At 34.1% G+C, this 25,482-nt stretch overlaps 1 pseudogene; it reads left to right on the top strand.

Moving 5' to 3' along the window:
* Positions 1 to 2,902: 2,902 nt before the first annotated feature.
* Positions 2,903 to 25,482, top strand: part of LOC149155358 (putative E3 ubiquitin-protein ligase RHC1A) — a 39,619-nt pseudogene continuing 17,039 nt past the window's right edge.

Below are 25,482 nucleotides of genomic sequence, written 5' to 3'. Positions count from 1 at the left end.
AAAATGGCTTTCCAACGAGACCTCATTTTATGGAATAAAATTTAAATTATTACGTGTAAAAGTCTGGCTTCTAAAACTAGTTAAGTGTTATTTTGTTCATTAAATATTCTAGAAAGTTTTATTAATATTTTTGTAGTTTTTTTTAAATAAATTTAAAACTTAAAATTATTAAAAATCAATTTAATTTAATCAAATAATATTCGAAATAAATAATAATAAAACAAACCAGAAATAATAAAAAATCGTTTAATATAAATGAGGGAGAGGTCAATATATATTTTAATCTTATGGATGAGAGGTGGAGGACCCTGTGGGTTGAAAGTGGGCCCTACCCACTTCACCCTGGTTTTTGTTTTGTTGTTGTTTTTTTTTTTAACCTAAAGCACCCTTTAATAACTCCCACTTTATAATATCTATGCAAGCCCTTTATACAATACATTGTGTTATGTAACCCCGGGGTTCTCCTCCCCAGATTTTTAATATTAATATTATGTGTCATAAGTAAGCGATGAGGAGCCAGGGTCTCGAGGACCCCAAGGTAGTTTATTTTTTTACATGAATAAATTAAACTATTAAGATATTAAAAACAATAAAATAAATGATTTCAAATAGCGACGTATTTAAGCTCCCCTTGTGATATATATGTGCAACCTCCTACATGTTACACTGGAATTCATCCTTGAGGGTTTTAGAATGTGCGTGATATGAAATGTCCGGGGAGCCGGGGAATGAGGGTGAGGTGGATCAAGACCCCGATGAGTGGAGTACAGGCCCACCATAATATTTACATTAAAACACCAACTACTCTGCCAGCTTGGGAAATTATTTCTCGAGAGTTTTCAAATGAATTGAATAGGAAATTGCCGAGGATTTTTTTTCTTGGGTTTTCAATACATTAAAATATTTTAAAACAATAAAAATAAAATGAATGTAAATAAAATAACAAAACTGTAATATAAAATATAAATACTAAATAAATAAAATCAAACAATAAAAATATAATATATTTGTCAGGTAAACTAAGAGGTGAGGCTTCTGAATTAAGAAACAAAGGGCAATTGGCCATACCTATGTTAAATTCCTGGAAATCGGATTTTCAATACGAAAAAAACCAACCTACACGGATTTTTCAATACGACAAAAACCAACTTACACATATATTTAGTTTCATTAAACTTGTTTTCATAGTTCACATTAATAATTAATTTAATTTTAGTAATAATTATGAAAAATTTGTTTTTATCAAATTACTATTTTAAAAATACAAAATTAATATTTAATTTTTATTTTCTATTTATTCATAACATAAATTTATAAATATTTGCTTTATACAACTTTGATTTGAATTATATCTTTCTAAATTACTCATTTAAAAATACAAAATTGATAATGTTTATTTTCTATTTATTCATAACACACCTAAAAATATTTGCTTCAATTCTAGTAGTATTGAATCCTTCCCTACTAGTTTTTAAGGGACAAAGTTTGTCTACATAAGCAAAGTTTGTTTACATAAATTCAATATTACCCTTTTTCATCTCTATAATTTGATGTCTTTGTAAAAAAATTGCCGAAATTTTATGGCTTTTTCGTTTTAGTTTCCTTTATCAATTTGTTGTTTTTGCCGATATTTTATCCTTATTAATTTGTTGTTTGTGTGTGCCTTTGTTAATGGATCATTAAGCGATTTCCTTATATATTTGGATCATTTAGAAAGTTTGAAAAAAATGATCTCTCCATTTATAATAATTGAGGTCATCTTCTATTTCGCAGCCTGATATATTTTTATTTGACCGTCCTTCAAGTGCATCCATGGACATTTGTCCCATTGTAATGGATTCATATTATCATCTGGCTTATTAGTATGCACAAATTTAAACGAAGTGACACCTATCCTCAACAGTTTTTGTTTGGAGTGCATTGGAAGTCTTGTAGAGATCCACCGGAGACTAAAGCCCGATGGAGACAGGGTCAGGGTTCGAACAGAGGGCGTCCAGATTCAAGAGAGTCTGCGTCTACTGCGGCAGCAGTCCGGGCAAAAAGCTGAGCTATCAGGCAGCAGCAATTGAACTTGGAGACGAACTGGTGCTTCGATCTCCACCTTCGGTCGCTCAGGTTAGGGTTTCTCCCTTCGACATTTTTATCGGTGTTTACGATGGCCATGGCGGACAGGAGGCCTCTGTGTTTGTTCGTAATTATCCCTACAAACACATCGAAACGGAGAAGGTTATTGTAGTTATCCTTCACGCAACGTTCTAGACCAGCATTCAGGGCAGCCGCAACAAGCACAACTTGGGACCAGTTTGCCTTCACAGCAGATCTGCACTCGCCATTCTGGTCTCGGCCGGACAGTTATCCGTGCGCTTTTGCCACGAACCAGAGCAGGAGATCTCAACATTCGCATGGTCTTTGTTTGGATCTGGGGCAATCACTCGCTCTCCGAAACACAGTCTTAGCTTCAGATTTGACAAAGATCTATCAGATTCGGTCACCCAGAAGGCAGAAAAGCCCACGCTCTGGCCAGATCCAAAGATCTGTACACATCTTGGCTCGGTCCTTTTCCGAACCGCAGTCTCAAATCGAAGAGAAGGGTCTGCATGGAAAATCTGAACAGTGCTGCCTGAAGTCTGGAAATCCCAATTTATTTTGCTGCCCCTACCAGATGAAGTTCAAACAATCTCAGAGAATCGGGGTCCGCATTGCCGTCAGCGAAGGACTCGCAACCCACTTCACGGATCTGCTACCTCAGACCTTGGGAGAACGAGGCAAGGAGACGGGACGTTCATTTCAAGCATAAGAAGATATAAAATCCCCAGATCCGTTGTTGATCAATCAGATCGGGCTCTCGTCAAACAAATCAGCCAAGATCTTGCAGGTCTGCTCCCCCGGATGGGAAATAGCCATGGCAGATCTGCTCGAGGAAGCTCAAGAACCCCTGGCCTGGGGTCAAGGCCCTTATCTGACTCCTTTCAGATCCAGATTTCTCGGCCTTCAAGCAGAACCATCATGCAATGGGTTAGCCCTTCAGATCTGGTGTAGGAACTCAAACTGAATCTAGAGCGCAGAATGGCGATCCCATCAAGCCTTCTACGACTTCTCTTTCAAGGTAAACAACTTGAAGACCCTCTTCCCCTCTCTGCTTACAGCATTTCCAGGAACAGCTCTATGGTGGTAACCCTTCGTTTGAGAGGAGGTGCAGCGGGACAGTCATCCTCTACTCGGCCTTTCTCATACAAAGACGCAGTTCACTCTGAGAACCCCAAACCCCCGGAAGCCCTTAAATCTAAGGCCTTCTTGGTTGACAAGATTGAAGAAGTTCCCTCTGTTGAACTCATACATGAAGATCTGGCTTCCCATCTTCAAGAATTTGCAGAAAGAGCCATCATTTGCAGATTTAATGGATTGTGGCCGCGATCTCAGGATCTCTATGCATGGATCCATGCAAACTGGACACATCATTGTAAGATCTTTTTTTGTTCGAAAGGTTACTTCATTGTTCTATTTGATAATAGTAAGCATTATGAAAAGGCCTTAGCAGAGGGCCCTTGGTTCATGGGAACTGCAGGGCTATTCTTGACTCCTTGGTTCCCAGATTTTGATCCAGCTACTGCAGTCATTACCAAGATAGCTGTATGGATATGGCTTCCAAACTTACCTGCCCACCTATGGAGTACTCGTGTCTTCAGAGCTATAGGAGACACCTTGGGCAGCTTCATCAATGGAGATTTATGGCGGGAATCCAAAGGTCTCTACTCATATGCAAAGTATGTGTGGAGTTAGACCTGAGCAAAGGTATTCCAGAACAAATCAATCTCAAGATAAACGACTTTGTCTGGACCCAGACACTGGATTACGAGAATACTGCTTTTCGGTGCCGCCATTGCCACCAATCTGGGCATTTGCAGAATACATGCCCATCTCGCCCGGCAAAAAAGAACAAGGCCAACGTCTCCAAGCCCAAGTCCAAACGATGGGCTCCTTGCTCTCCTCCTCCAGTCGTGGATTCTGATTCCTCCAGCTCTGAAGATGAAGATAGCAATGAAGAATTGAATCAGGCCCCTCATTTCGTGGTCCCTTCCACCGATGGTCTGGCGCCTTCCTCTGACTCAGCCACTGCTCAGAAACGTGTCCATTTGTCCTCCTCCTCTGATTCAGAAAAGGAGGGCTCCCCTGTGGAGGACCCCAATCTTCAAGTTGTTATCGGTCATCCACCCCAAAATGGTTGGGTTGAAGTTAAAAAAAGGAAAGGGAAAAAGCTTCGTGTTGAAACCTCTACCCTTTCAGGGTAGTATCCAATGCTTCTTTAGGCTACCAGTGACTTGTTGTAGCTCCTTGCTTGCTTAACTCCTTCTCCAGAACCGAGGTTCATAGTCCTATCATTTCCGGTTGCCGGTATCCTGCCTCTCTGGAATGTATCCTCTTGTACAATATTTTTGCTTAATAGAATTAGTCTTAATTCAGAAAGAAAAAAAAAACAGTTTTTGTTTGGACGGGAGTCAAAGTTACCCTTTTCTTTTTTAATTTTCTAGTGAGTATTAATTTAAAATTTTGGTGTGCAACGTATTATTTGGTGTATCTCCTTTTAAGAAGGCTTTGATTATCTACAAAATAATACAAAGATTCATGCACTGAATAAGTGAATCATAGTTCATTCTTGCTAAAGGATTTGATTATCTACAAAATAATACAAAGATTCATCCCGTGAATAAGTGAATCAAAGTTCATTTTTGCTATATGATTTTTTTGGCATGTTTTAAAATTTTAACTTGTAAATCTTTAAGATAGCAAAATAAATAAATAGGGATAGATTATTTAAATGATTATTTACAAAATAATTTTAACTTGTAAGGGATTATAAGCGCGCCAAATAGGAAAAGGTTGGGATGTTTATTGTGCAAACATTTAAGAGGTTTACCAATGCTAAGGAAACATGAGGTATCATTATAAGCATAAGTATTACCTTATTAAATAAGCATGATAAGTTCACAGGGGCTTTATTTGCGGAGCAATATCATAGCATGTACGTTCATATTGGGGGATATATATTGAGGAAAAAATGACATAATATATTGAGCATATAATAGGGGGTAAATGGTTTTTATAGGTTCGATATGAAAAATGGAGCTCATAGTTCATGCAAAAATATAAAGGGGTATAAAAATGTTAATGAAAAATGGATACCTACAATAACTAGTGAAAGTAGGGTTTTTCAAATTGGGAAGGTGTATTGGGCTTGTATTGGTAGGGGGTTAAATAAAGTGATTTTTAGAAGTATTTTCCAATATATAGTCAAATTAAGGGTATTGTTTAGTATGTTACGAACGCACATGTTATGTCAGGCCTTCATTGAGTGAAGCCCCCATGAATAATTTCTTGTTTAGGCTCCATCATTGTTGAATATGAGGCTCTCATCATTCTCTTATGTGTTTTCATTCATGTTGGGGAAACCTTTATGTAGGATATTACCTCATAAAAAAGTATAATGCGGAGGCACTTGGTTGAGTAGAAATAACATAGTCTCCTGTAACAAAAAATCATGCAGTAGTCGAGGAAAACTACGAGGATTGAACTAATAAAAGGTATTATAGGCATAGGTGGAAGCAAAGGTGCTAGTATGGTAATACATTCTAAATAGTAAATGGGTCTACTTAGGGTGACTTCTTATTGGGAGCATGTGATGTTGTAGGGTATACAAGATTGTAGGTAAGTTTCAAATGCCTACTTATAGAAACTCTAAGTAAAGACCCAAACAATGGGGGACCCATCATTGAAGATCCATAGGAGCCCTTCTTCCTATAAGAGTATCCAACACACTTACTTTCTTATTGATAAACCACACTTAAAGGAGGCATAGATATATTTAAATTTGGTAACATGCTAGCACTTATGTTGTTCTTATCATTTCTAGATTGCGGAAGTTTCTAGATATTTTAATTTGGGAGAGACCATTTATTTGATAGGGATAAGAAGCGTAGTTTGTTTCAAAGAATCTTGAAATTTTTTTTTACAAGTTGCTATTCTAATATTGTTCGTGTCCCATATGTTTTGTGTTTGTGTCATAAAGATGAAATGATCATTGAATAGCTTAACTATGATACAAACATATCTATTTTCGTAGAATTGAGAGCTAGATCCCATGGAGATAGAACCTTTGCATATTTACCTTTTTTTTTGTAAATTAAAAGACTTTATATTATCATAATGTCTTCATAGTACAGAGTTCTCACGTCTAGTCATATCTGGAGATTCTCACGACCTTTAGAGAATTCAAGAAAATTTTCGAACTATTCCTCTCAAAGGAATCCATAAAACAAACACCAAAAAATAAACTCGTGACATTCTAGATAAATAGTATAAACCATAGGTAGAGACCATATATACCAGTAAACATAATAGACATTAAGAGTCAGAAGAAGAAATGGTATTGGATCCCTTGCACTAGAAGCAGCAGGTGCAACAGTATCAAAGTTGAAATGAATATGTCATTCTACATGGGTGAGCCTTGAATCGAGCCTATCCATGGAGAAGAATTGGTTTCTCAACATCGTTTAATGTCCTTTAATGAAGCAAGTTACACATTGTACCTTTCCACTTGTTTATTTTTTAGTACTAAACCAAGCAGAGCCTTCATCTACCATTGTAGCACTACAATATTGAGAGATTTCTGTTTCTGTCCCCTGTTGTGACCTGGGTCAAGAACCCAACAAGAGACATCATCTAATATCTGAGAGTCAGAGTATTTTCAAATACTCCAATATCTGTGTAGAATACTCGATTCCATTTCTACGTTTTACTTAGAATTCGTTTCAGTTTTGTTTGTAGATAGTTTCTTATTTCTTAATATGCATTTTAGTTTTAATCTTACAAATTGTATTTTTCATACTAGTTTGTTAGTTGATCGTGCTTTCGAATTATTTTGTTCTTTCAACTCTCTGGAATTATTATTCCTATAAAAGTGGTTTTTATATGTTTTAGATTAGTATCTTTCAAAATAATAAAAAGTGTCAGTTCCACTCTTCTTATGGACAAATACATTAATTATAGCTAAAGTATAGGTTTTGTTAATGTGTCGTGATTATTTTTATACAGATTGATGTTTCACTTATTTGGAATTTGTGGTTAAAGCAAAAGCTATACCTATGGACAAATTAGTGAGACACTAAAAATTTATTTCCTTAATTATCTAAACATTCTATTAAACAATATCATAATATAATTTTATAATGCAACATAAATATGGATGATCTCATTGAGTGAAAAAACCCAACTCCTCACAATGTACTAGTGAGTAAGTGGAAACCAAAACCAATAAAAAATGGCACTAAATCATTTAGGATCCCTAGTTTTGAAACGACCATCAATATTTTAGATAGGGGTTTAGAAGTGAGAAAGGAGATATTGAAAAAATGAATAACAATATTTTTCATTACCAATATTTTCTTGATTTATGCGCATCGGAAAAGAATGCGGTGATGATAATATTGATCGTGACTAATAAGTTCCCTTTTAGTCCTTCATTGGTTCTACTACCTCCCATTAGTTAGCAATGTAGTATTATTTATCTAAGGTAACCCTTCATTGTAATAATGGAAGGGTTAAGAAAGGATGATATCTAACTGATGTCCCTCATTATTAATACAAGAATGTTGTAACTCATGAGCGTCTCAACATTAATTATCAACTTGGGTTCATACAAGCTTAAGAGGTGTCGACACTATGTGTGCAACATGAAATGCATTCTTCCTTGGTTGATGTGATGGAACTAAAGAGAAACTAAGTTGTACAGAATCCACTTATGCTTTCTAGGCTATGAGAAATTCTTGGAATTTATAGGAAAGTGAAGAACAATAAGTAAACCTACTCTATCTTTGTAGAAAAGTAAAGGACAAGAAGTAGACATATTCCTGCAAAAATGTAAAGGATAATAGATAACCCTAGTATAATTTCAGAAAGAAAAAGAAAACCAATTCAATAAAGAAAACAAATCTATTATATTGTGCATTTAAAATACTCTTGTAATCGAAAGAACGCATTTGTACACTGAAGCCTATTTTGCAGAAAATAAGGACATTTTCGCTACACCTACTAGGTCAAGAATTATAAGGGATCTATAATATTTCAGATTTCATCCTCAGGGTTGAATATAGATTACAATATGCTAAGGAATGATGAATATTCTTTAGGTACAAATCTAGATATGTTTTGATGCAATCTATGGGCTGGTACAATATGACCTTGTTTTTCCATAAGAAACAATCGAGAGTAATTTTATGCATTCTACTTGTGGTTTGAGAGATGAATAAGGTGAAATAGGGATAAGGATAGGTAAATAAGGCCTTTCTTAGACCTTATTCCCATGATGAATCAATCTATTACTCAAAATATTAAATATGGAGGCTCCCGTAGGTTTAAAAGATAAGAATTTATTTACTAACATATTACAAAACATATGATAACAAGTAAAAATACAGTAATATAAGAAAGATAGTGCATCATAAAGAATATTAAATTGCATAAAACAATTATTTCTAGATTCACTAAGACAAGATGTATAAGGAAACTTGTAAACAAATTATTTTATCAAGCTACAAAAAAAACAATATTTGAAAGTGATATCACATAAATGACTAGTTGAACTATTACATGGAAGGTAAAATTACAAAGAGGGGGACTGAGCACCTGGGTTGGGCCCTAACCCATGGAGACTTAGGCACTTAAATAAAAAATGGTCTAGAAACACAATAATGCATCTCATTAATTAGGAAATGTGCTAATACATAAAATATTACATAACTGAAATATTAGGTAAAAATCCCTCACTACTCTATGGTTGATTCTAACTTCAGCAAAAGTTCCTCTAATGCGATACTGAAGCCTCATATTTATAAAAAATAGATCATGGGAAACCTCCTTGAAGAGAGGATTGCTTCCCTGCAAAAATCCTAGAAAATAGGTTCTAGTTCCCTGTGACCTCACAACTACAAGGAAGGCTAGTAATTGTTCTGAGCCAGTCGATTTTTTATCATCCTTCAGTAGGGGATGAGTCCCATATTTTCTGTTGACTAGATTCCCTGTGGTATGTACCAAATATTCTCAATACTCTACAAAATAAACACATTCAACACACAAGATATGCTAATCATCTCTAAGCCTTCCTAAGAACATATTAAAGCTAAAAAATACATTACTAAGTGTAGAAGGAGAGGTTTGATGTCATTAGGAAAAGTTATATGGGCCTTAATTTGTACATAATTTGGTGGCCCATCAAACCCCCTACTAAAGTTGTTGTTCATCCTCTGAGAAACATATTCATCTTGTTTTCTCTTTTTTTCTTCACTCATTTCCCTAATGGTTTATTTGACATATGATATTGTGCTTCATGTAGGTTCCCCTGCTAAATGAAAGGCTAAATTTTCCTCAACTTACTTCCATTCCTTTTGTATCAAGGGTCTTACGCTTCCTCCTTTCTCTTCTTAGTCAATCTTCTCGATCTCTCAATGTCCTTTTGAGGATCTTGAGACACTGTCTTTGGTGTTGGCTCATCCCAACTTGTTTCAGTTGTTCTTGTCTCACTTTTTGGATTTCATAAACTTGTATTCTCCTCTGCCTCTACCTCTATTTTTTCCTTTGTTTCTACCTCTTCTAAACCTCTTTAGGTCGTTGTCTAGGTATCTATTGTCAATGTTGTTTAAGGATTCCTATGCAATAAGGAATTTTGTAGCAGAGGAAATATCTATATTTTTTCCTTCCAAGAATAGGAAAAGAGAATACTATTAACTAATATTCTCCTACAACTTCATCACCAACCATCACACTGTGTTCTAGAAAATAATCAGACTACATAACTTCTTTACTATCTGAATTTAGACTATAAAATACAAAACAAACATTCTTTGATAGCCAAGATAATTTGAAATTTTTTTCGAAATGTGATTGGGAAGGACTATGAATTACATTTCTTTTAGTGACCACCTTTCCTTTTAAGTCATTCAAGGCTTTTTTGGCTATTCTAGAAAAAAATTAGCTTCCTATAACAATTTGTCTGTCTCCTCTAGCAATGTCTATAGGATACTGTAGCAATTTTCGCATCTTGTAGTAGCACCTATAGGTTCCTATAGCATTCAATATGCAGGTCGATAATTGTACTTTACTCCTTGGTGGTGGAAAGTCTTCACTTTTATTATTTGATTCTTTTTTACTTCTTTTTCACTCTTCTTTTAACAATATTGCATGCAAAACAAGCTTGTAGTTAAGTGAGTTGGTCTACACCTACCCCTTGATACTCCACATCCTTTATCATGAGTAAAAGCTAAAAATCCACTTTCTTGACTATTTCCCACTTTTGTCTTGTTCCTCTCCCACACGTGTTGGTGTCTTGCTGGAAAAGTGAAGCACACTGCTAGATATGGCTAAGGTTACCCGCTAACTAGATATTTTTATAAGAAAGCATTCCTTCTCACACTTTTAATGTTTTCTAAAGCTAGAAAAGGTTCAAAAGGTGAGGATAGAGAGGTGGATACATGTGCCTTACCCTGAGTGTTGTTTGTGTAGGTAACATGGATGCTTCTATTATATATGTTGAGTTTTCCTTTGATGATCCTGAATAATTAGATGTTGTTGCTGCCTTTGATGATCCTACTCGAGATTTTGATGTTGCTACTGCTACTTCTAGGGAAATTCTAGAATTTTTTAGTGTTGTTACTGCTACTCGAAAATGACTATGATACAAGTGGTTGAAGTGTTGTTTCTATCAGTGGTTGAAATCCTTTAGTGGCCTATAAGAGGTCCTATAGTTACTCAGGGCTTATTTTCTCATCCTCTAAATATGGTGGAGTTTGTGGCTCCTTTTATACACAATGGAGACTTCGGCTTGTAGGGATTCTCAAGGCTACTACAAGACTATGTGTTTCCTATAGAAATAATGGAAGGTCCTCAAAATCATGATTTTTTTTTTATGTAGCCTTCACAAAATTTTCATAATTCATAAGGAAGTTATTGGTTGTGATGGAAAGGTGTTTTCTACTTGTGCCTGATGGGAAAGAGTGGAAATATTGGACTATTTTGAATGAAGAGTGAGACAATGAAAGGAAAAATTGAAGGTGGAAGGTGTTGATGGAATGTATGGATGCCAGTAAGCTTTGGATTCTTTTTACTTACTTTTACATAGAGGGAATATTGAATCTGTACATTTTTTCCAAATCTAGGCTACAAAATGTGTCCACTTCTTGTAGCAAATTTATTTAGTGAATATCTCGCAAATGTTAGATTGTCTTCTCCTAAATTTTTTTGACCATGTTAAGATGACCCTTATGCATATCCTCATAAAAAATTTCAGCTAATGGATGCATGAATATCAAGAAAAAATGAGAAATTGCCAGAGGTGATGACAACCAATTTCTTGGAAAATATACACTAGAGTTTCCTTAAATATTTTAAGTATGTTTCCATCAACCTTACGCATATCTGATTAAAAATATTGAAAAATGGATGCATATTTTTCAAGATATGGTCAAAATAATTTCTTCCCCTCTTTTATTAATTTCGTGACTTCCTGTAGCATTGCAGAGCCTTCCTATAGCAACTCAAGATAGTGAGGAAAACAAGTGGGAAAGGCTTGGGAAAGATGGGTGGAAGTTGGGTAATGGTGGGATAATGGATGAAAATGGTGTGGGGAGGATATGTGGCTTTTCTAAAGGTGCATGTGCTTTTGGTTGCAACTTGACATGGCTATATATCCTATTGATTTATGTTGTACGTACACATTCATCTCAGTAAGAAGAAAACTTTTTTATTTTTATCTTTTTCTTTTTATTTTTCCTTCTTTTTTATCTTTATTCTTCTCTATTTTTCCTTTTTGAGACCCATTAGATGCCTCATTGAGATTTTAGGCTAGTGGGTCTTCCCTAGGTTCCTTAGAGGAGGCTTTCACCTAGGGATATTTATTATTTTTTCTTTTTTTCTTAGACTCAGATTCAACCTCATATAGGTTTTCAGTGAGTCAGTATTCCTCAAGTGCCTCAATGAAGGTTTTATATTGAGCATTATTATCCTTTTTATTTTTTTTCCTTTTATTTCTTTTTTCTATCCTACCCTACTTGAAAATTAAAATCTCTTTCAAATATAGGAATAATTCCAATGGAGCCATCTGCACAACCAGATGATAGATTAACTCTTATGTAGGTTTGAAAGATATGCTTTGATATATACTTGAATATGAGAGACTTGTTGCTTTGACTGTGATGATGTCAAGAATTGTTGAATAAGAGAGTGACGCTCTAGATTAATGATCTTTTTGAAGAAAAGTTGAATATAGTTGTGATTCCCTTGGTTCACTTCCTCATATGGATCATTTTGTATGTATTCTTCTTCCATGCCATTCAAATATTCAACTATTTGTTGATTAAAATATTGAACAAAAGGATTTGATGATATGCATAGTATAAATTCCTCAATTTCAAGTCCCAATGGCTACTCTCCAGGAAATTTTGTCCATGATTCTTTATTCTCCATTAGATATTATTCTTCTAGATTTTTTTATTCAACGAAAGAAAGAGAATCTATTTTTTCAATACTCTTCCTGATCTGAGATGAATATTACTTAGAACAAGAGGAGATGTTTGGAAATTTTGGTACCTCAACATTGTAAGTGGGATGAGTTACTTTATTGTTTGTATTAAAAAATGGTCATGCATGGAGATGAATGGGAGCGGATCCTTAAGATGGTTGTGGTTGTTGTTGTGGTTATGGTGGAGGTGGATGGTGTTGAGGTTAGAATTGAGGATGCTAATGATATTGAGGAAAATGTGGGTAATATTTTGGATTTTTCTCATAAGATCCTTGCCAACCTTATTTCAAATATTGGGTTTGAGGATGGCATAGCCAAGGTTGCCAAGATAATGTGATATTCTAATTATTTTAGGATTCTTGAGTATAAGATTGAAATTCTTGGGAAGTATATTGCACCATACCTTATTGATGAGGCTATGAAAGACTCATTGGAGCCACATGTTTAGGTGTTTGGTTTGCTCCACTATCTTATTCATTAACTACTCTTAATAATAGTAATCATGGACAATCTATTGTAGCATGTGTTTCTTCACAAATGACACAAATTTCAACATTCTTTTTTGCTTATTTTTCATTCTTAACATATCTATTTGTTTACATAGTTGGTAAGAACGTTAATTTTAAAATTATCTACAAAATTACCAAGTTTGGATTGACTTACCAATCTCTATGTTTGTTTACTTACTCTTTCCATTGCTCTTGATATGTGCCTACATATTCACAGAGGAAATTTCAGCTTAAAACTGCCCATTAAATTTTCATGTAATTCCTATGTCAAAATATGTAAACCAATCAAAATCCTTTAAATTTAAAAATAGGTACATGTAAATATTTTAGAGGGAAAAGAAGAAAAAATATTCTTTTTAATTGTAGTTTTGACTTATCTCCTTATAGGTTTACTCAAATTTCAAGTCTAAACACTTATTAGATGGAGAATTAAATTCCACATCCAACGAGTCCCATTATGCATACTTCTAAGAAGACCCACATTGATAAAAATTCAATATACAATACAAAAATGTGTTCAACATGATTTTTAATGTATCTTCAAAATTTATCGATGTGGGGCCTCTCAAAAGTATGCATAATTGGTACTCGTAGGATGTGGAATTTAATTCTATGTCCAATGAGTTTCTACACTTGAAGATTGAGTAAACCTATACGGAGATAAGAAAAAAAATACAATTAAAAAAATAGTTTTCTTATTTTCCCTCCAAAATTATTAACACTTATTTTATTATTTTAACTATTATTTTATTATTTTTCCTCGGGAGGCTACTTTTAGGCTAAAATTTCCTCTAATGTCACAAATTTCTTTAAATGATAACTCGAATACATCCCTTTACCCATTAGATTATGGATACCATTGGACTCATCTCTAATTGTTCTAAGTAATATGGTTTTTAGTGTGTCAAATCCTAAATTATGCAATTTTTTTTCTCTTAACATTATACACAAATCTTTCTACAATATCTGCGGGACTCTCATCTTCCTTTTCACTCATTTTAATGATTTCATCTTTAAGATCGTGTTCTTTATATTTTTCTAAAAAAAAAATCTCATATCATCCCATGATTAGCTGAAGGCAATATTATGTTTCATTGGGCATCACGACAGGGTTACAGGGGGTGTAAAATCCCCTTACCACCCCCTGCATAGGGTCTAGGGTAGCACCCTGACAATTTATTTTTATGTGAACCTACAGATGTTGGGAAAATCAACCCATGGTTTTACGCACATTTTTTTGTGCATGGTTTTGGCCCTGATTCTTTTTCCCATGGTATTTTGTGTTGGGTATATGTTTTATTATTTCCATGACTAGCTCCACATGTTGTTACGTTGCGTTGGGAACAACACGGGGGTGGTAGCCCCCTGCGCAGGGTCCAGGGAAGCACGCAAAGTTTTTTTTTTTTATGTTGACCCATTACTGGTTGGGCGGACCCAAGGATGATGGCAAAACCTACCCATAGTTTTGTGCATGATTTTGGCACATGGTTTTGGGAATTATGGTTTCTCCCATGCTATTTTGTAGATACGATCAAGGGAACTACAGTTATGTTCTAATCCAGGGTTAGTGGATTAGGGTTTATGAATGCTTCGACATGTATTTAATGTATTGTAATATTAAAAGGAATATAATGAAAAATCAATTTGGTTTTCTCGGTTTTGGGTTCGAGGAGAAAATTGTTGTGTATAATTTTATGTTCTAGCCATTGTATATTTTTTTTGTTCCTTAAGAATTCATATGCAGGTAATTTCTATATAGGGTTAAAACCTACATTTTTTAGATCTGGTAAAGGGAAATACAGTTATATTCGATTCCATGGTTAATGGATTGGGGTTTATGAATGCTTTGGCATGTATATAATGTATTGTAACATTGAAGGGAATATAATGAAAATTAAATTTAGTTTCCTAGTTTTGGATTCTAGGAGAAAAATATTTGTATATTTATGTTCTCACCTTATATAATTTTTGTTTTTAAGAATTCACTTGTAGGTAGTTTCTGTACAGGATTAAAACCTGCACTAGTTTCTTAGGATCTATACTAGAAAAACACTATGCCATATCTTTATGGAAGTCATAATGGCCTAGTATATAAGAAACAATTTAAAATTTTGGAAACTTTTTGAAATACTTGCTTTATGGAAAGCCCCTTTTTTTTGTATTATTATGTTGTATGGGGCAATCAAAACAACATTTTAATACAAATTATAACCATTCCATTTTTTGAAAAAATAGCACCAAAAGCAACACAGAAGGAAGCATTGGCATACAATAAATATGGGCTCATATTAGTGCACTCTAACTACTAACTTAACTCCATAAAATTACCAACAATAAAATAATGCTAGAGAAAACTTGGAATTAAAAGATGGTCCAAAAAAAAATTGCTCAGGAGAACAATGGTCTAAATTGGACATTAAATTTAACCTTGGCATGGTTTACACCATAGGGAAAACCCTAGGAAACCTTAAACAAAGAAACAAATCTAAAATCCATGGATCCATAACCCTCAGGGCAATACCTTTACCCAAAAATATTCAAATTAGTTTTGTTATGTAAAATGAAGGAGGTTAACACCTGCTCTAATACCATGTTGTAGATCCACATAAAAAATAGAGGATCAAATGAGACCCAATAGAAAAACTTTGTTCCAACAAACCCTAAGTCTATATAATTAAAAGATGAACCACAACTAATGTGCAAGAGAAGAGAGAGAGAGAGAGAGAGAGAGAGAGAGAGAGACCCATACTCATAACAATACTTGGATGACAAATCTTCCATAAAAAGAGATCCCATCACATTATATATGTGCCCATAGCCTAAAGAATAAGAAATTTTATGAGTGATCAAAATGATATTACCAATAAGAGTTGAGTTGATACAAAACCTTTCATCAAGAGAGGTTGTGGACCAAGTATGATGACCAGGTTAGCATTAATAATCTAGGTATAAAATAATTTAGTGTTGACTAGGTTGGATTTAAGTTGAACCTAGTAACAAAATAATAATGACTACAAAGGAAGGTCATCCTTGCCTCAAGTAAAGCTTACAACATCATCTTAACTAATGTTAATAAAAATTTACCTACATGTGGAATGTCTTATGGGTAGTAGGATAATCATATACATCAATGTCCATTCATCTTCTGAGATTATTCTACATATGGTGAACTCCAATTTTAAAGGTAGAAATTTGATAAGTCTAATTAATCCAAAGTGTGGATATCCTTGGATTGCTGGTGTTCCAACTTCAAATATTATAATTTCTCATAATCTATCATTCTGATAAGTCCAATATCCTTTTAGGGACCGATGAATTAGAATGTACACCAAGTCACTAGTAGGAGCACTGTGAGTGAAATTGTACATGGCTAGATAATCATGATCAAAAGTTCATACATAGATGCTGTAGGAATACCAAACCAAGATGAACACATGGAGTCAAGTAAGCCCTTGCCTTTTATAGCTAAATGAGAAAAAATCGACTTTTTGCATGTATAGGTAGATATTAGGTTACCATTTTGGGAGGCTAAGTTGCTCCAAGGAATTATAATGAAGCCATATTTTAAATCCTTGTCCAAGACTCCAATGTACAATGATAAAATCCCTTTTCTAATCCAAGGACTCGGGTTAAACCATGACAATTCAAATTCAACAATGATATTTAACTTATGGCAATTGCTTTCCTAATTGAAGTAATCCAACATATATTAATTCTATAAAGGGTGTGTTAAAATTTTAGTCTCTCATCAATCCAATACAAGTGTTGTTTTGTTTCCAAACCCAATACATAAATTTCATATGAATAATATTCTTATACATAAGAATTTATATAAAGAGACAACAAATTGGACATTGATCCAGATTTAAGCAGGAACGCAACAAATTACAGAGATAACCATATACACAAAGATGCAGCGGAAATAATACTTCATTTCATTAATGGAAAATACTGACATATGCTTACAAACAGAAATGGCAATAAACTAGCTAGGGCGATGGTAGCTTATCTCTGAGAAGAGATGTGATGGCTACATGCCTCTGAACTGTTATGAACTGTATTACAATGAGGCTCGAAGGCCTATTTATTGTTGAGAAATAATGGAAAACCCTTCACATACCGAAACCTAACCCTAGAAGATGAAACGCCAAATTGTGGGCCCCGTTTGGGTAAATTGGTACATCAATTTCCCGGGGTCGTAACTTTGGCATACGATCTCCGTTTGACGCGTACGATAGCTCGTTAGAAAGATCTATCCGAGTACTACCACTTTGGGAGGCAAGATAGGGCTCGGTCGCCCCAGAATTCCAAAAAAACGTCGTTTAGGGCCTCAAAACGGCTCCGGAAGTTCAGGACCCGAAAAACTGCTAAAAATAGTAAACTGTGCTACAATTAAGGAAACTGAAAATGCTGAGAAAGACAATGGTGGGGGCCCAGGTGGACCTGGCAGGTGGCCACCAATATCCACCTGGATCAGACATACAAGCTCCATCCACATTCTTTGTCCTGGTGAAGTAGTGAATTCTTGACTCGTTAATACCAACCAGGGTGTTGGGGCATAACTAGCCTATGGTCCATAATACCAACTTTTTCATGGCTTATTTCTACTTTCTACATCATAATATTTGTTAGGGGTGTCATGTAGATCCACTTCTTAGGGAAGACACATCTAGTACATGTATGTAGTCCAAAGAGTTATACAAATCCATGCCCTAAATTTTTTATTTAAGAAACAAAGGATTCTGACATAGGCACTAGGGACAAGCAATTGTCTAAGATAGACACTTAAAATAAACAAGACTTAAAATCTCCATCTGCATCCTCTTTTCTAGTGAATTAGTCCTCAATTGTCAATCCCAATGAACGTGTCGACACATAACCAGCCCACCAATCTTGATACCAACTTTTCCATGGCTTATTTCTACTCTCTACATCATACTTTTTGTCAAGAGTTCCCTCAAGCTCCACCTCCAAAGGAAGACACATCCAGTACATGTTTGTATCCCAAAGAGTTGTAAAAATTAGTGCCCTAAATCTTTTATTTAAGAAACACAAGATTTCAACATGGGTACCATGGCTAGGAAATTGTCTAAGAAATACGCTTCTCCATAAAATGTCTAATTACATGTTATTTGATGCTCTTCCATCTGATGTCCTAATCCCATCTACTATTACTTTTTTGATCCAATAAGGATGAAAAATGACCAAATATAAGCTTGACATCCACCAAAGTTATGTTCATTTTTCATGCCAAATGACAACCCACACATTCTAAAACATTACAGGCAACCCTTTTAAGAAGTAAAACATGGAAATTATAAGTAACATAAAATAGGTCTTGCATGACATAGGGAGACCATTTACTATTGCTAATGGCAAGAGCCCCTCATTTAGGCAAAAAAATTCCTTCATGTGAGAAATAACATATTTAAAAAAATCACAATCCACGATAAGCACACCATTATTATTCATTATACCTTTGTTTGACCCCATTACCATATGTTTAACTTAGCTATAGGCCCTAGATTATGCATTAAGCTATCATTAGTTGGGATGCCACCCCTACTTTTGGTACCTTCCCGAGTAGTATAGACAACATGCTTCCATAGAAATAACACAAGCAATAAGAAGGTACAGGGATAGGCAAGTTTGTGCATTAGTCAATCAACACTGTAGTTTTTCTCCCTATCCTATAGTTCACATCCTAGGTAAACCCTACTACACTTTCCTATTTTTGTATGGATGATTTGAGACTTGATTTGGAACTCTACTACAATCATCACCACAATAAGAGTTTTCCTGTTATTGTAGGTGGGATTTTGGGTGTCGAACCTCGATTGCTTTGGGTCAGAAAAGGATTGATCATGACCTCATATCCAATTGAGGACAGGAAGGGAAGATACTTTTCTCTCTTATAGAGTATATTCAATCTGGGAGGAGTCATAGTCGACTTCAAAAAAGCCAGCATAGGGAGCATAAGTGTGTTTGCCTATGAATATTGTCTCATGAGGGAAAAGGATGTTGTAAGTTATGCCTAAAAAATGCCATACACTAGAAATGTTGCATACAAGGCAGCGTTGGGATCATTTAAGGCCTGGTCATTCTCCTATCCGCTTCCCCCCAATTTGGAGCCCTGAGCTTATCTCGATTGCCGATTCTCTGAATATTTGGCAATCAGACTACAAAGTAAATAATTTGACTCCACCTATGTCTGCCAGATTGTTGAATATCAATCGACAATACCTAGTTAGTAGAAGAAGACTAGAGATATCTAAAGCACTTGAGTGACTGGGGAATTGTAGCAGAACCATTTGGAATTAGGAACCTTCTCACCGAGTCCCTCTTCTTCATCATGATTACACTTCTTCATTAGTATAAGATTTCAAGGAATCATAATAATCCCAAATATAATTAACTTCCAAATTTTTGTGAATGTACCATAATTGTTGATGGGATTTGACAACTCTGCTTAATGTCATGGCTCCAAATCATTCCATGGTACTCTACGTTTTCCCTCCTTGACCAGTGCATAGGCATGACCCTCCTGTGACTCTCTCTCCATATTACTCTGGCCTCATCTGAGAACCTGTGTATCATGTTGAAAAAAAACATTAAAGCTATCCAACAATCCATGGTCCATAATTCCTTAACCCACGAATGATTAGACCCATGTTCCAGCCTCTCGAGAGTGCCTCATAGTAGTAGGGTTTCTTCATCATTAAATACCTCGAAATTCAATGTCATGGTTGTTCAAACACTATTTGTGGTCACATAAGTTGCCTAGACCAATACCTTATCGACCTTGTCCCTACGTAGGGTCATGGACATTGATTCTACTCATGGGATCCTAGTTTCAATAATCTTCAGTGTGACACCCATGGTCCCGTGGTCATGCCACAGGGTAATTGACTGTAAGGCTCCTTCCAAAGGGCACAAGCTCCCTTAGACATAGAAGAGATGAACCATGAAATCTCGAACTATCCTCGAGCTCGCAATGGGGGCAAAACGAGTTTCTTCTTCAGAAGTACACCAGCACTCAGAACCGTCGACTGACCCTAGCCATGGGTCGCCTTGTTCTTGTCCTCGTCGAATGACCCTAACCATGGGTGGCCTTGTTCTTGTCCTCATACCAATCCATGCCCAGATAACCATTGTGCGAAAGAAGGGAAATTATGATAACCCTCATGATCTCATAATCGTCGCGTAAAAGGAAGAGAAATTAAATAAACCCATGCGAAAGAAAGCGAAATTGGATGAACCGGATTCGAAAAGGCGCACGACTCATTTTTAATTTAAAATAAGTAAAAAATAAATACCTAAGACGAAATCATAATTTTAAGATGAAATCATAATTTCGTCTTAAATAAATGTCTTAAAATCCACTCTATGCAATAGCAATCGTTCTTGTTTACATTAAAACCCTCTATATAACAGCCATCGTTCTTGTTTACATAATTTTAACTTATGTGAAATGGTTATACTTTAATTATAATTAAAGTAAGATGATTTTGTATCAATATATATTTCTATTTTTTATTTTATATATATTTAAATTAAATATTTGATAATAATATTTAAAATGAATTAAAATAAGTGATTTTCTATAAACATATGGTTATATGATTTTGCGAAATGTAGAACTTTATTTTGGCGAGGGTTTTCTTAGAACGTAATTTTTAGGGTTTTTCTTCAAACGACCAAAGATGGAAACTTCTTGTACATTGTTGTTCAAAACCCTTTGGCCTTCCAACATTATTATGTGTTCTCATATAAATATGGTATATTTATCCTAAAAAAAATAAAAACCTTAATGAAGATTTACAATTATAACATTTAAATGAAGATCGATTAATCATGGTCGTAAGTCTTTGTAAATTTTGAGGTTTGATTTACCTTGCATACCTTAATTCTTTATGTGTTTGAAACCCCGGATTTACTACCGTGTAGAGCCAGCCCATAAAAACCACACCGAAAACTAAACATCTTTAATCTAGCTATAAACTAAATGTTTAAATTTTTGAGGGACGGTCCACCTCCTGAACTAAAAAATATGCACTTAGATCCTAAAGGTAGCATTCATTCTGTGCATATACTTCTATCTATCTACCTGCAAAGAAGAAGAAGCAAATGTATACATCTATCTACTTATGTCCACTGTTCAAAAAAATATTTTAATTTTAATTTTAGATAAGGAAAAGGGAAAATATTTTAATTTTAGTTTTAGATAAGGAAAAGGGAAACTAAAGGATATGCAAAAACAAAAATTAAATTATCTTGAGCCATGTCCGTTGGAATAGACTATAAATCTAGAAACACAGAACAGACAGAAAACCATATCAGTGCAAATAGTCTCCTAACAAACTCTCTATTGTTTTTTCTGTTTGTCACATCAATATTTCATAAAACCTGGAAAGCTTGAAACTCCAACTCTTCATTAAATTCTCTATTGTTTCTTCTGTTTGTCACAGCAATACTTCATAAAACCTTGAAAGCTTGAAACTCGAACTCTCCATTCCCCAGCTGTTCCCCATTTGAGCCATGGAGGAGAAGAGGAACAACACCGTCGATCCCTTCTTCAGTATCGACGCCGTCGTCTGCAGCCTCTAAAATCTCTATGGGAACTGGTGGGTATCTCTTTCCTTTTCCCAACACAGATATCTCTGACATAATCATAAAAAACTCTTTGATCCTTACGCATCTATCACTCTGTACCCAAATTCAGAAACCTCAGGATCTCCCAGTAAAGCGCCGTCACAGGAAACCTGGATGAATGGTCAAACGCCCCTATGAAAGATTAGGCGTGAGGTCGAGGGCCAGAGAACCGGGTATGTGGATTGCAGATTCTGGGGGAGAGTTCAATTGTTTGACATCTCGAATTTGAGATATTCTCAGAAACTACAATCAACATAAATTTAGTATAGAGTGTTTAATTGAAAAACAATCAATTGTACCCATGGAAAATGTACTTCAAGTCATTGGAATGGCACATGAATTTCATTTGAATCATTTTTTTCTCACTTTCCTTTCACTAAAATAAATGACACTTACGGCAACTCTCAACTGTTTGGTGTACTAGTCCATGCAACAACCAGACCTTCACATAACTATTAGACCACAACTTTAAGATTTTGGAAAACATTCATGCAAACTAAAATAACACAAAATTCTTCTATTTTCTTGGACATAACTTCAAAGTACATTACATAACATCATAACTGAATATGACACCTCTCACCTGATATTTCTGTCTACTAAGAGGAGGATTTGGGGGATGGCCAAAAGTGGCCAGAATCCTCGCAAAAAAATTCAAGAAATCTTGTAGCAACAATGTATGAATCATGTTTTTGATGGTGGAAATGGATTCAGCAACATCAAAAACCTTTGGGACGCCCAAAATCTTGAAGTTTAACACCTATCAAACTCTTGTTGAAATTTCCATGATTTTGAGGGAAAAAAGGAGTCTAGTTAGACTACTATCATTTCTTTTATTTAAATTGGAAACGTTATATAATATTTTTTATTAAATTGAAAATGTGACACTTGACATACAATCTTTTTTTAATTAAATAGAAAATGTGATACTCGTCATACTATATTTTTTATAACTAATAACTAATTTGGAAATGTGACATTTGTATATGATCACTATATCTATTTTAGAATAGAGCTTTTAAAATTTTAATTTTATGAGCCACTCATATAAATTAAATGAAAGATAAATATCAAATATCAATCTATAATAAATATTAAAACACTTTTTTCATCATACATCTCAAATTACTAAAATTAAAAAATCTTAAAAATTAACTAAATTATTTTATTTGCAAGTCTCATTAGCACAACCAATTGAGGATGGGCCTAGTCACCAAGGTGACTGAGGATCAAACATCACGGAGGTTGTGCAGGTGCTAGGGAGAGGAGAGACACCAAAATCTAGTGAGCACCCGAGGTTGTGATCCTGTGAATTGACGGCTTAGATGCCCCTAGGTACTAGTTTCTCAACCAACAGGTCAAGCCTAAGAACACACACAACTTGACCAAAAAAATTATATTATTATTAATGATAAAAATAATTAATAGATAACTTAAACATAGATACATTTTAAAAAAACTTGTAACAATAATATTAATCATGGATATCCACCACATTTTATCATGGAGATTCTTAATGTGTAAAAAGACTTTGCTACAATACCATGGTTTATAGCATGTTTTATCAATACCACATACCTAAGAAGCTATAACTCAACTCATATGCCACTTGTTTATATGATATTTTTTTAATTAATGAATTTAATTAAATGGGAAAAAAGGCATAACTACTTTTAAAATGAATCTGAGCCTTTGATTTCTGTATAGTACTAAGAATATTTTAGGGAGGTTAAGCCTCTACCATATATATATAATAGTATTCACAAATCAAATTAAAGAATTTCATGATAAAGCCGATGTAAATAGAAATTTTTTTAGCATTGTATATATATATATATATATATATATATATATATATATATATTCTCAGTGTAACTTATAGACGAAATAGAGGAAATGTCTTTTTTCATGGCGATACAATTTCAAGCAAGATTGGATTTTTTTCTTGTTTAAAATACATTTTTGAATGCATAACTGGAGTAAACATCTTGAAAATTCCATAGGGTACTAGAATTCTACATATTAAACAACTTGAACTCAAGTTTTTAAAAATATTTACAAGACTTTGGTTAAAATTGACCAAAAAAGTTCCCTAAAACGGTCACTTTGGTTGCATTCCTAGATCATTATAATTTTGTGGACTTAACAAGTCAAGAAGGTTGGTAGTGTAGACAATATTTTGGAAATGATAATGGTTGTGGATAGGATCCATATAATCCAAGAGAAAGTGTTTTCCATTTTCATCCCTCTTAGTATTGCAAATGTGACAGTTTCTTTCTTCCAAAGGTGTTTTGGAAATAGAACAATACCCGATTTCACTTTGAAGCTCATGGTAATTAGTTCTTATCTTCATAATGTTCATTTTCTTCTTAATAGTGGTCAACAAAGAAATATAATGTTGGTTAACAGAATGGGGATGATCACCTCCTTATAATATCTTAGTTTTGCTTTTCCCTCTCACTCTTTATCATCCAATAGCTTATCCTTAAATTCGGAAGTAATAGTATTTTTGATATTATATTTATTCTCCAAGATGATATCCCCCTTCCCCCGAATGGTTGAGTCGGGACTGGGTTTCCTTATGCCAACCTCGCTTGAGGTCGGCATTTTGACTAGAGTTTAAAGTTATTTTCTAGAACTTCTTGAATTCCATGTTGTAAAATTTCTTCTTATACATGAGATACCTAAACATAGACATGCTTCTATCTTCAATCAAGAGGATATGATAGGGAGTATTTCCTTTAATCTTGAGGTTGTAGGTTATAAATTTCTTTTGGATTAGGTTGGCAAAATTATCTAGAAAAATTGCAATCACAAACCTCACATCCATATAAAATAACAGGCTCAAAGAGGATTTTTCTTTTTTGCTCCAAATCTAAATATTAGTCGACTTACAATTGTTTTCAAGCTCATAAGAAGCTTTACAACCTCCAATAATCATTTGTCGTTCCTATAATTCATGTTGGGTTGATGAGGAATGTCAATGCCTAAATATTTGTATCAAGAAACATGCACCAAGTAATTGTTATCATAGATGAAATTTTCATGGTTGATCTTTTTGGATTTAATTATCATGACTTTAGTCTTGTGGGTATTAACACTCATACCCATCTTGGAGTAGTAATCATGGAATATTTTATGTTAATAATAATAATAATAATTTAAATATAATTATTTTTTATGTTTTTTAAATTTTAGTGGGAGAAGTACCATGAAACAAGTGTGAAAAGAACACTTATTTAATTAAAAATAATAAAAAAAGCATAACTACTTTTGAGATAAATTTCTACTTTTGATTTGAGAATAGTACTAAGAATATACTAAAATATTTTGTGTTGGTTAAATATTTATTATCCACATAATAATCATTAATAATTAGATTGCAATTTTGAAAGTCCTATTCCACAATAAATATTCCTATTTGCATAAATATAGTAAATATTCATATTCACTATACGTCAAATTCTACCATCTGCCTAATAATTATTCATAATAAAATAAATTAAAATTTTAAAATTTATTTTCTCTTGGACTTTCACATCCATTTTAAATTTAGAAATATATGTCATACTATCAACTTTCTTAATTTATTTTAAAAATTCAATTAATCTCTTAATTTTTTAAGATTCACTAGACGATATTAATTTTGGTGAATGTTAATCATCAATTAATAATACATTTAATAATTTCTATTCCTTAATTAAAAATAATATATATATAAAAACTAAACTAATTAATTATTCATAAATATTTTTT

Source organism: Pinus tabuliformis, chromosome 9, assembly GCF_031772625.1.
Source record: "Pinus tabuliformis cultivar Carrire ecotype Pingquan chromosome 9, CPIR1, whole genome shotgun sequence".
NCBI classification, from domain to species: domain Eukaryota; kingdom Viridiplantae; phylum Streptophyta; class Pinopsida; order Pinales; family Pinaceae; genus Pinus; species Pinus tabuliformis.
The sequence above is the reverse complement of the archived record's forward strand: the minus strand, read 5'-3'. Positions and strand labels throughout refer to the sequence as shown.